This window comes from Ixodes scapularis, unplaced genomic scaffold (genome assembly GCF_016920785.2).
Source record: "Ixodes scapularis isolate PalLabHiFi unplaced genomic scaffold, ASM1692078v2 PGA_scaffold2__306_contigs__length_199485367, whole genome shotgun sequence".
NCBI classification, from domain to species: Eukaryota; Metazoa; Arthropoda; class Arachnida; order Ixodida; family Ixodidae; genus Ixodes; species Ixodes scapularis.
In genome coordinates, this window is record NW_024609857.1 from 150939132 (window position 1) to 150950276 (window position 11145).

An 11145-nucleotide genomic window follows, 5' to 3' on the forward strand; every position below is an offset into this window, starting at 1 on the left:
ACGCTGGGCTCAACTTCGATACTCCTGTGAGGATGCGGCTTGCTTTTCGCCCAATGAAGTAACAAGAAGCGGACGTTTGGCAAACAAAATGCGTGTAAGGCTCCAGGTGACCAAATTTCAGTTGTTGTTCACTTGATTATTGAAATTGAACTCAAAGGTGAGGTGACTAACCACTGATCTCTATTGTAGTAGGTGTGACTAACCCTCGTTTTACTGCGTTTACATACGCACTCATAATATCCGGTGTTTCCGGAACCAAGGAAAGTGCCCCGGTGTTCATTTTGTATCTCTCCAAAATGAGTGTATTGTACGTTCGTGAAAAGTCAGATAATCGAAAACGCAAGCAGTGCGTTCGGTCGCTGCGCGATAGCATGAGATGGAGCTGCTCAGTCGAAACCGAAACTGAGTGGCCAACTAGTTCCCAGAGTGCACTGCGTCGTATTTCGCCGCGATGGGGCGCGTCGGTTTTGGAAGAAGTCCATTGCAACAGAGTTGCGTATTTTTTTTAATAAAGCCAAAAGACGCAACTGCTCGAAACCGAAACCCGACGGAGGTCGGAGAAGTGGAGAGAAGAGAGTGAGTGGCGGAAGTCACGTAGCTACACCAACACGCTACACCCGACCGTGCGTTTTTTTTTTTTTTTTCCTCTCCTCTCCGTAGCATTTCCTCTCCTCTCCGTAGCAGACGACACGACATGCGGCGTGCGATGCGGCGTGCGGGAACTGCTCGCCGTGCTATTCTTTTGCAGTTATGTTTGTTCCGTTCGTTGTTCTGTACTCCAAGATGAGTTATTTTGTACATTGAGGAGTTGGAGATGAGTAGTGAGTGCCCGTGGTGAATTTCCATGATCGGCTTCGAAAAGAATACACCCAAGATGTTGCGTGAAGAGCTGGCTCACATGTCCTGCATCCGAAAAAAAGTGGCACTGTGCGACAGAGTTTCCGAAAGATCAACGGGATTGGGACCAATGGCTGGCTGCAATTCCTGTAGAACATATACGGGCACCTCGGAAAACGGACGCTACCTGATTTATATGCTCCTTGCATTTTGTGGAAAGTGATTACATTGAGTTCGCAGGTGTCAAAACGGAAATCCCATACCATTTAATTCAGCGAAGTATCGTCCACAACATTTGTTTGTTATTTTTTTGTTTGTTTCTTCAGTGATAATTGCAAAAAAAAAAAAAAAAAGATATGTAAACATTGAAAAATGTTTGAAAAAAAAAAAATACACGGGGGATCGAACCCGGTCCTACTGCGTGTGAACCGGACGTCTTTCCCACTGAGCTACTGGGCACCTCTTTTGTGGTGGATCTCTTTCCTTAGTAATAATTCAGCCGGTAAACTGTAAGTTGGAAAGTGTGCTGTCGATTTTTCTCTAGCAAAAACACTCCCGGGTCGAAATCGGGAAGCACCACGCCACCACGCTTTGGGGACATTCGCACCTAGTAAAGAAATCGTACGCGTGCATATTCAACTCGAAGTAGACACGTCGTGCTTGACGTTTGCGCGAGCGATGTCTTCAGCCACGAGAAGGGAGCGACGGCTCGGCGTCGTCTTCGTGCAAATCGGCTTGGTGGCCGGGCGTGTCATACGGGATGAATACCAATTCTTCTGACCAGTCCCAAATTTCTCTTTTAACGGTAGACAGAATTCGCCGGTACCGCGAACGACAGTTCTGAAATAGAGGTCCCACGCCCATCGTTCGCTACCATCGCCGTCCCCGCGAGTCCCACGATACGCGAAACGACGAACGCACAGAATGCTTCCGGTTGTCTGTGGAACTTTTTTTTTCAAACAACGCATTTACAGCTTTTTAGAAGCCACAAAAAAATGGGTTTCATATTTTTTTCTATTTTTAATATTCAGTGTGTGCCTTCAGCGGCCGCCAGCGCGCGCATAGCAGACGACAGACGGGGGTTAACAGTCAAAGCGAGAACAGCGACAGGATTTCTACACGCATGCGCAAAACTTCACAACGGCACCGCAGGGAGGCGCCTCAAGTAGCGGCGACACATGGAGGCGCGTTCACGCTCATATTGTTTCCGATAGTACGTTTCGATGCACGGCGTCTAGATGGCGTTTCAGCTCTGCTCTACGCAGCTCGTTGGTAGCTCTATGGAACGCACAGTTATGAAACGAAAATCTAGATGGCGCTTCGAACGACGGCAGGGTGGGGTACCCCCTTCCGCGGGGAGTTCCACAACTGAGCATACCTCGGCAAACCTCACTCCATGAGGGCCCTCACTCACCTTCACTCACCCTCATCTTCACAGGTGAGGTGAGGGTGAGTGAGTTTCTGAACCAGAAAATTCATGAGTGTGAGGGTGAGTGAAGGCCGTGAGGGCCGTGAGGACCGTGAGTGCGTGAGGGGTGTGAGGGCCATGAGTGCGTGAGGGGCGTGAGGGCCATGAGTGCGTGAGGGCCGTGAGGGCGTGAGCGGTGTGAGGGCCATGAGGGCGTGAGGGGCGTGAGGGCGGTGAGTGTTTGAGTGGCATGAATGCGTGGGGGGCGTGAGGGGTGTGAAGGCCGTGAGGGGTGTGAGGGCCATGAGTGCGCGAGGCCCCTTTCAGACAAAGCAACTTTCTCAGCAATTTTGGTGTTGCTGGCGGGTTGTTCCCTAGCTTTCCCTAGATCAACATGTATTGCTGAGATCGGGTCCGGCTCGAAAGAAGCGAGCAGCTCGGAGCAATTCGAAGACGTTTGAAGCGGCTGCATCCAATCAGGGACGCAATATTTTCACGTGATACCTCGCGCTGGTGATGATGACTACAAAAGTCTTGGTTCTGAATGCAGGAGAAGCGCTAAGTAGATTCACTCACCCTCAAACGTTATGAATACCCAACTCGCCCAAGCATCCATTCTTGGTTCTGGTTTGAAATTGATCGTTTTTGGAAATAAACTGTTTCAGAAAGATGCATTAGTATTCTCAACGAGATTTAAAATCATAAAAACACGTTTATAGCCCGTAATTGTGTGTCTAAATAGCGCAAGAAAAATAAGATTTCATAATGATGATTGCAAATTGCAGCAATTGGTTGTTGCGTGTGAACGCGGGCGGCCCGTGTTGCTGGTGTTGCGACGTCAACTTTCTGGGCTAAATTGCCTCATCTGAAGCGAGCCTGAGTGGCGTGAGGGCCATGAGTGCGTGAGGGGTGTGAGTTCGTGAGAGCCGTGAAGGCGGTGAGTGCGTGAGGGGCGTGAGGGCTATGAGTGCGTGAGGGCGGTGAGTGCGTGAGGGGCGTGAGGGCCATGAGTGAGTGAGGGCGGTGAGTGGCGTGAGGGCTATGAGTGCGTGAGGGGTATGAATGCGTGAGGGCCGTGAGGTTCAGTGAGGGTGAGTGAAGGGCTGAAGGTGAGTGTGACTGTGAGGGTGAGGGTGAGAGGTGCTGAACGTGAGTGTAGCTGTGAGGGTGAGGGTGAGTGAGGGGCTTAGGTGAATGTGGCTGTGAGGGTGAGGGTGGGTGAGGGCGACCTAAGATGCCGACCGCTGCAGCAGAGGTAATCCAGTATCGTTGATGGAGCCCTATCTCCTCCCGACTTGGCTACATCCCCGCGTATAAATGTAGACACTCCGTTTTCTTTTTGCCACTTTTTTACGTTTTTTTAGTACTGTCGTATATTTGTATCTTGATATTATTTTCAAGCTTAATTCCTGGTGGTTTCACTTTATTGTACTTTAATATTATTTGCATAATCATTTTGGAGACTGACTTCCCACCTGTGAATATTGTCACCAACGAATCGGGAGTCCCGATTTGGTTCTTATGTATTTCTGAGCCATTATCATTTCAACTCTGATTGAACAACTTTATTTGCGCCCAGAAATCAAAGAGGAAGGTCGAGGACCCGCTAGGTGATCCCCTCCCCCTGCCTCAAACGACGGCTAGAATCCCTTGGACTCCGGCGACGTCTTTGGCCAGTCGGACGGCTTTGGATTGCACATGGGGTCGGTGCTAAGCAAGATAGCTTCCCAGCTCTTTAGGTTGGTGATCTGCCCCAGTAGTAGCTGCGCTTGTCTGTCGATCTTGCTGCACTCCCAAAGCATGTGGTGAAGGTTAGCCCGTCCACCGCTCAGCTTGCGTTCGCCCTTGTAGCTATCCGGGTGCCAGCGGCTCAGCTTGGCTGTGCACGCTGAGCTCAATGTAAATAATTTAATTTCATTCATTTATTAATCTTTTGAGGGCCTTACATAAAGCATTACATTTACAATAACATGGTGAGAATGTGGTCGTATTAGCACGTGTGGATTTTAGTTTTATATTAACACTTGTAAAGTACTCATATATGACTTATTGTCGCATTTTTTGTTTTTCTTTTGCCTGGCTGACAAAAGTCTATCAACCCAATTTATTCTGTAGCGATCTGGCGTTTTCCAGCACATGAACTGGTTCACTATTATTTATTAAAAATATAAGAACATATAGTACTTCATTGCCTCAAACTGTCAAGCTCTATCAATTTAACAAAACTAATAGAAGGAAAGTACAATACGTGACATTTATGTAGCGATGCTTAAAGGGGCCTGCGGTTTCCACATCTCTTGGCGGTCGGGCAAGCCAGCGGGCACGGAGAGAGTAACTAAATATCACTGCGTTATATTTTAACCGGACGACGCGGAAACCTGTTTAACCTACGGGTGCAACCCGCCGTGCCGAAAGTGCGCGATATGTGAAGTCTTTGGTCCTCGTTGTCCTGGGCTTACTACTGGTCAGAGCCGCTAAAAACTTCTTTCTAGTCGGAATACAAAACATAAGTGGTGCGAACCGTTTCAATTATTTATTAAAGTAGTTTTACAGTGCAGCTCTCAGGCGCCCGTTTCCGGCTTGAGCGGCGTCGGCGTAACCGCGCGGTGTATCATGAGTAAATTTTCCCGCTAAATTTAGCGAAAAAATTTTCCCGCTAAACTTAGCGGAAAGTTTTCTCCACTAAACTTAGTGGAAAAACTTCCCTTCTAAATTTAGCGGAAAATTTCCCCCTAAATTTAGCGGAAAAATTTCCCCGCTAAATTTAGCGGAAACGTTTTCCCGCTAAATTTAGCGGCATTTAGTGCAAAAACTTTCCCGCTAAATTTAGCGCGAAAAATTCTCCGCTAAATTTATCAGAAACATTTCTCCGGTAAATTTAGTAGGAAAATTTCCTTGCTAAATTTAGAAAGAAAAACTCCGTCAAATTTACCGGAAAATTTCCCCTAAATGGGAGACGAGCAGGAGAGTAGGAGGGGCATAGCTCCTCTCCGTACCTTCCCCTCCTCCTCCTCCTCAAGAGCTGCGCTCGAATTCGGCGTTACAGGGGATTGTAAACACCTTTCATTTTTGTTCAGTATTTTAGATCAGGAAAGAAACAAATGCAGTTTATAAAGTACGGAAACAAGAAATGACTCATCGGCATACCCGCCACCAAGCGATGGAAAAGGCGGCGCATAATAGAAAGGGGTAATGGGATCAGGCACCGACGAGCGGCGAGCGTAGAAAGGCCCCGGATGTACGCGGCGGCGCTGCGGTCATATAGGCTCCTTGCACATGACGTCATTTCCGATACCCTCCAGAGAAAAGGGAAAGAAGGAGCTCACTTCTTATCAGGATCCTTCTTTGTGACCCCCGGATTTGCACAGGCGTCGCTATTCTCCCCCCAGAAGATTATAGAAGATTAGCCCGTCACTCAAAATTCTTACAAAAGCAGTTTCCCTCTCCTCCTCTTACTTGGTGTTCAAAAGTATGCGATGTGACGTCAGTGCAAAGAGCCTATACAGGCTCGAGGATCCGACCGGTTCCGAGCGTTCCAAAGGCCTTCGGCGAGCAGGTTTGGCTTGCAGTTTGGCCCTTTGGCGGTATGGCAGCGCGAAGTGGCTGCCGTTCTGAACTGATCTTTACCCCGTGTTTGCTGTCGTTTGTGGCCAACGACGTAACATGCCGAATCAGTGTTCAATCGCGAAGCAAATGCAATGCGAGCCGCCTTGGCTGCCCGCTTCATACTAGCCTATCGAGAACATGCTTTAGTGGCGCCCTCTCGAGCCGTCAACACGGAGTGCGGCAGCCGTGAGCGCTCTCTGAGTTTACTACCCTCCCCCCCGCCCCTCCTGCTCATGGCCACTCAAGCGATCAAGGACGTTATGAAGAAGGTTATTTTTTGCTTGTTTTTGTAATTTTAATTTGCCTATAACTTTTAAAACAAAGCGAAATTCGAGAAAAAAAAAAGGTTTTATTAAGTTTCTACGTTCAGTGCACTCTGGTTCGGTGCAAGTTAAAAACCATTAAGTCTCTTCAAACATTGGGATAAGGAATGAACAAATCTGTTGCATCCTACACAATTCGTTTAAAGTTATATGGCCCAAGTCGGGGGTCTCTCTCGGAAATAAGTAATTGTAAAGTAATTGCATTACTTTTTGAATGTTATTTGTAATTGTAATTAATTACTTTTCATGTAGTAGTATTTGTAATTATAGTTAAACTATTTTGGGAGCAAAGTAATTCTAATTAAATTACATGTTGGAAGAAATTTAGCTATGTATGTCGGGTACAAAAAGTGCAACGAGCCTGCTATGCAGTGGCGGCACGTACGATTATCACACGATAACCGCCGTTGTTTGCATTGCAGCCGAAAAGAAGGACGAGTGGAAACGGTCGTGCGCTTGCGCAGGACCCTCTGCGAAAATCACATCCCTGATTGAAAATCTCCTTGTGTGCGCGCAACGCCTCTCGGCTCTCGTGTCAGATGGCGTGTTGTAAGCTGAAAAGGCGCTGAAGGCCCGTTCACACAGTTGGGTTCGGAGCGACCACTACTAGGGTGACCACCCGTCCCGCGACTCGCGGGACTGTCCCGCATTGAGGGCTCGTGTCCCGCGTCCCGCAAGAAATTCCAAAATCTTCAAAATGTCCCGAATGTCACATTGTCGTAACGATCAATGCGCAAATTATGGCGCTTCCGAACAACGGGCAACGGAGAACCGCGGAGGTCGCTGATAAATGTGTAAATCTCGATGGTATATCATTTTCTTGCCAAGCACTGCAGGAAGCAACCGTCATACTTGCAGGAGACTGACGGGCATGCGCCGTTCTGCCTCACCCCTTGATGCAAAGTATTGCAAGCGAAAATTGCTCCCCAAAAGTTGAAAAATAAGCTATTGTAATCATTTCCACATCATATTGTATCATGCGAAAGGGTTGTTGTATAAAACTGCTTTTTTTTTTTTTTTTAGTGAGGACAGTTACACAATGCAGGGAACCTGCAACTTACAACGTTCAAAAAACAACAACATAAGGTTCAATTTTTGTGTACGAACATTTTAGTATAAGAGTAAGTATCGACAGGAAACAGTAAGCCGAAAAATATTTACTGTTTCCTATTTCCTTTTGATGCATTGGGGTCTGGTGCAGTCGATTTTTATATTTTCAACTTTGAAACTTTTAGTACCATTACAATTAAACAAAAATATATCACTGTGAGTGAAACTTATATTAGTTTAATTGCCGCGTACAATTTTGTACAATTTTCAGGTGTATAATACGCTTTGGGACAGCACAGGATTTCGGGGTGCGCACGTTGGTGAGTTTCCTGTTGGTGTTCACCACGTTGGTGAACGTTGGTGAACTTATTTCTTAAGTCGTGAAAATACAGCCTTCCTCCCCCCCCCCCCCCCCCCCCCACCCCCCCGGATCAGGGTGTCCCGCATTTCGGCGGCAGGAAGGTGGTCACCCTAACCACTACGCTTACGAACGAATGCAACCGGTTGGAACGACGAGTTACCATAGCAATTAACGAAGCGCCGAACGGTCGTTTCGTTCGTGTTCGTTCGGAACGCAAGGAGTTGAGCCGGGCTGAACTTTTTCGTTACGTTCGGGAACGACGGGAGCGACAGACCAATCACAGGTCGAGGAGAGCTCGGTCGCGCGCGTTGCATGCCGGTCGTGCCAGGCTCCTTCTGTCTGCAAACATGGCGTCGGTGGTGATCGTCGCTGTGGACGGCGTGGTGGAAGCTCATCGTTCCGCGTAAAAGCCCTGTCCTTGACTGTGAATTTTCGTCATGTGTCGTTATGATAACCCAGCACGTACCGAAAGGGAAGATCCACCTACTCGTGCGGCGCTCTCGTGGCGGCACTCTCAAGACAGCAGAAACGCCGGTGCCGTCGTGTTTGTTTACTTCGACTACTGTGGTGCTTTCTTGGCATTTGTGGCCTCGAACATCACCCGGATTTCTTTTTTGGCGCATTCCATGCGTGTGCTCAAGTTCAAGGTATTACTGGTGCTTACCATATAAAGGTAGCGAATTTTCACGCGTTTTCATAACCCGAGAAAGGTGATTAGTGTTAGCAATCCTGAAAGTTCGCAACGTCTCGCTCGCAACGTCTATCTGATCACAAAATTATATATCTACGTTACTATATCGCTGCTAAGATTACATCGCCTTTTATAATCGTAGAAAAGGCGTGTGGCGAAATTTGTACTGTTGGCAAAGTCGTGTATTAAAAGTCGTGATCGTGCAAGACGGCGTACTGCATCTTTTTTTATTTTTTTAATGCACCCTGCAAGCGTATCCTGAGAAATAAAAAAAATAAAGTTTGTGGTCATAGAAGACGGTATGTCTATTTTCTGTTACGCAAGTGAGTGGCAGCGCCTCCCCTTCTTTTTAGAGGCACCGCTGAAACAGCTGACGGCGGCGGAGAGGCGGTCGCCGTGCTGCCGACGCACTACGCTTGTTGCAGGCTGCAGCGTTGCAGGAGTGTACGCGCGGCGCAGAGCGGTCGTTCCGGTCACAACGGACACAGTCGTGGATAACGGGCTCGTTTCAGATGTCTGAACCAGCCTTTACACAACTATTGTAGGCGCAAAGCAGATCTTCCTGACTGTACGCCGTAGCCGGTACCTCCGGCTGCTTTGGTGGACCTCGCGTCTGGCAGTAAACCGTGCGCCATGTTTGTAAGCGTAGCTGGGTTGCTTCCCATTCGCTAGGACCAAGAGCTGAAGCTCGTTTCTCATTGGCTGTTGATTCGTGCGGTTGCATGTGTGTGTACACGTCGCGCACAGTTGTCGTTAAAGTCGCAGCGGTTGAATTTGTTCGTAAGCATAGTGGTCGCTCCGAACGCAACTGTGTGAACGGGCCTTAAGAAACAATGCTGATTTGCGCCGCGGGAGCTAAACTTCAATATTTTTTTCTCGATTTTGACAAACATGATTTTGATTGAACTTTCAGGAATGAAAGACAATAAACTCTTTTTATAAACCCGTCCTGTTTTGTATTTTTAATTGAACCACCTCAGGGTAGAACAGACGGCTCTTTCTAGATATGAGATGCGACGTATGTAATTTAATTACATGTGCCATTTAAAAGTGGCTGCACAGAAGTGGAAAGGCAAAGCACTATTTTAGAAATAAGGGTTATGGCGCAGCCGCACAAATTAGCTAATAAACGTTCATATCTAAAGAATGAAAAAAAAAATAAAATGACCGAGATGGGGGACTTTGTTGTGTTTGTCCCTTTCCTTTCCCCTGTCCAACAAAATGCGAAATATTCCCTTCGTGTTCAAAAATAGGTTGAATATGATCCACAATATCCGTAAAAGACAATCGCACGTTTGTATTTTGAGCCTGGTGGCTGTATTTTTCGTTATAAACGGCCCACTCTGGCAAGCGCTCGGAGAAGGCCCAGCGGAGACCACGTCACATCCAACGCAATCGGGTCGTCTCGGGACGAGCAAAGCTACGGCGAGGCTGACGTCGAGAGGATGGCCTAGTCGTTCCAGCCACCGAAGCGGCAGCTTTTGTACGAATTTTGAGGGACGGGATAATCTTCTGTAATCTTGTAGGGGGACAACAGCGACTTCTACGACCCACGAAAGGCATTCTCGGGAAGAGGGGAGTTCCTCCTGCCCCTCTTCTCTCGTCGTGGCCGAAGGCGAGACAACCTCCATCACTAGCTGTCAAGGTTCCTAGACGGGCACTACAAGCGAGGCGTTAGCGACATCCACCAGGTACTCTTTGCTAATCGTTTAATTCGTTTCAAAATTCCTTTTCGAGACTTTTTAACAAGCTATTGGTATGTTCGATGTGATGCTGCTCCTTTGAACACATATAGACCAAAAAATGAGCGCCGAAATTTCGTTGTAAAAACACTATTTTAGTGGGTCAGACGAACATATCATAGTATTCTTAGTGGAATGATTAACATGAGAATGTTTGTGCTCCCAAATAGGTTTTTGGTTTCTCCAAAAGGTGCTCCAAAGCGATTAGAGTCAAACACATCAATGTTTTAATTTGATGATGTTCAAGGAAACCATGGCAACAAAACAGGTCAAAATATGCCCTCATTGGTGTCCAGTTGCTGTTCCCACACAGCCGAAGCACAGAAAATGAAAAATTCGCTCACAAATTACATGCATTGATTGATTGATTGATTACGGTTATTTTGGCTCAACAGCGAGGTGGCCTTTCTGCACCAAACAGAAATATTTAGGCGAAGCAGAGGTAAAGAGTGTCATTGAATGTAAAATTAAATGTCTGATACCCCACTAGAAGTCAAAATGCTAAAACGTAATTAGCTGTGGTGATCACATACAATTGAAAGCACATGTTGGAAAACCTAGAACTTACGCAAATAACTCGTCTTCAAAAGGAACACCACAACACGCTCCGAAAGGAATTAAAGGCTGCTTACCAAGCAAAAGTGCAGGGTGAAATGGAATGCAATACCTCGAGAATTGCGAAAAACAAGAGCGTCTTTGGTGCGCAAGGCCAGAGCCGTGACCAAGAACATGCCAGACGGTCAAGATCTCACCACAGTGTTTTCACAGTGGTGAATCTGCCCCATGCAGCAAGTATAAATGGGTGGCATAAGAATGACCAAGCCTCAACAACAGAGCAAAACCTCACGAGAGCGGGTTTTATGGGAAGAGCTCTCCCACGTCACTAAAAAGGCTTGATGGAGTGCAGCATAATTATTATTATTATTATTATTATTATTATTATTATTAATAATAATAGTGCAGACTAGTCACCCATGCTCTTGCATATAGTGTGTTACAATATGGCGTTACGGTGTTTGGAAACTGTTCCGGCTTCTGGCATGAGAAAATTGACTGCATTTTAAAAAATATTTTGAAAAGTGTTTCTTATGGCATACAACTTCCCGATGGTACTGATCTCTTTCAAC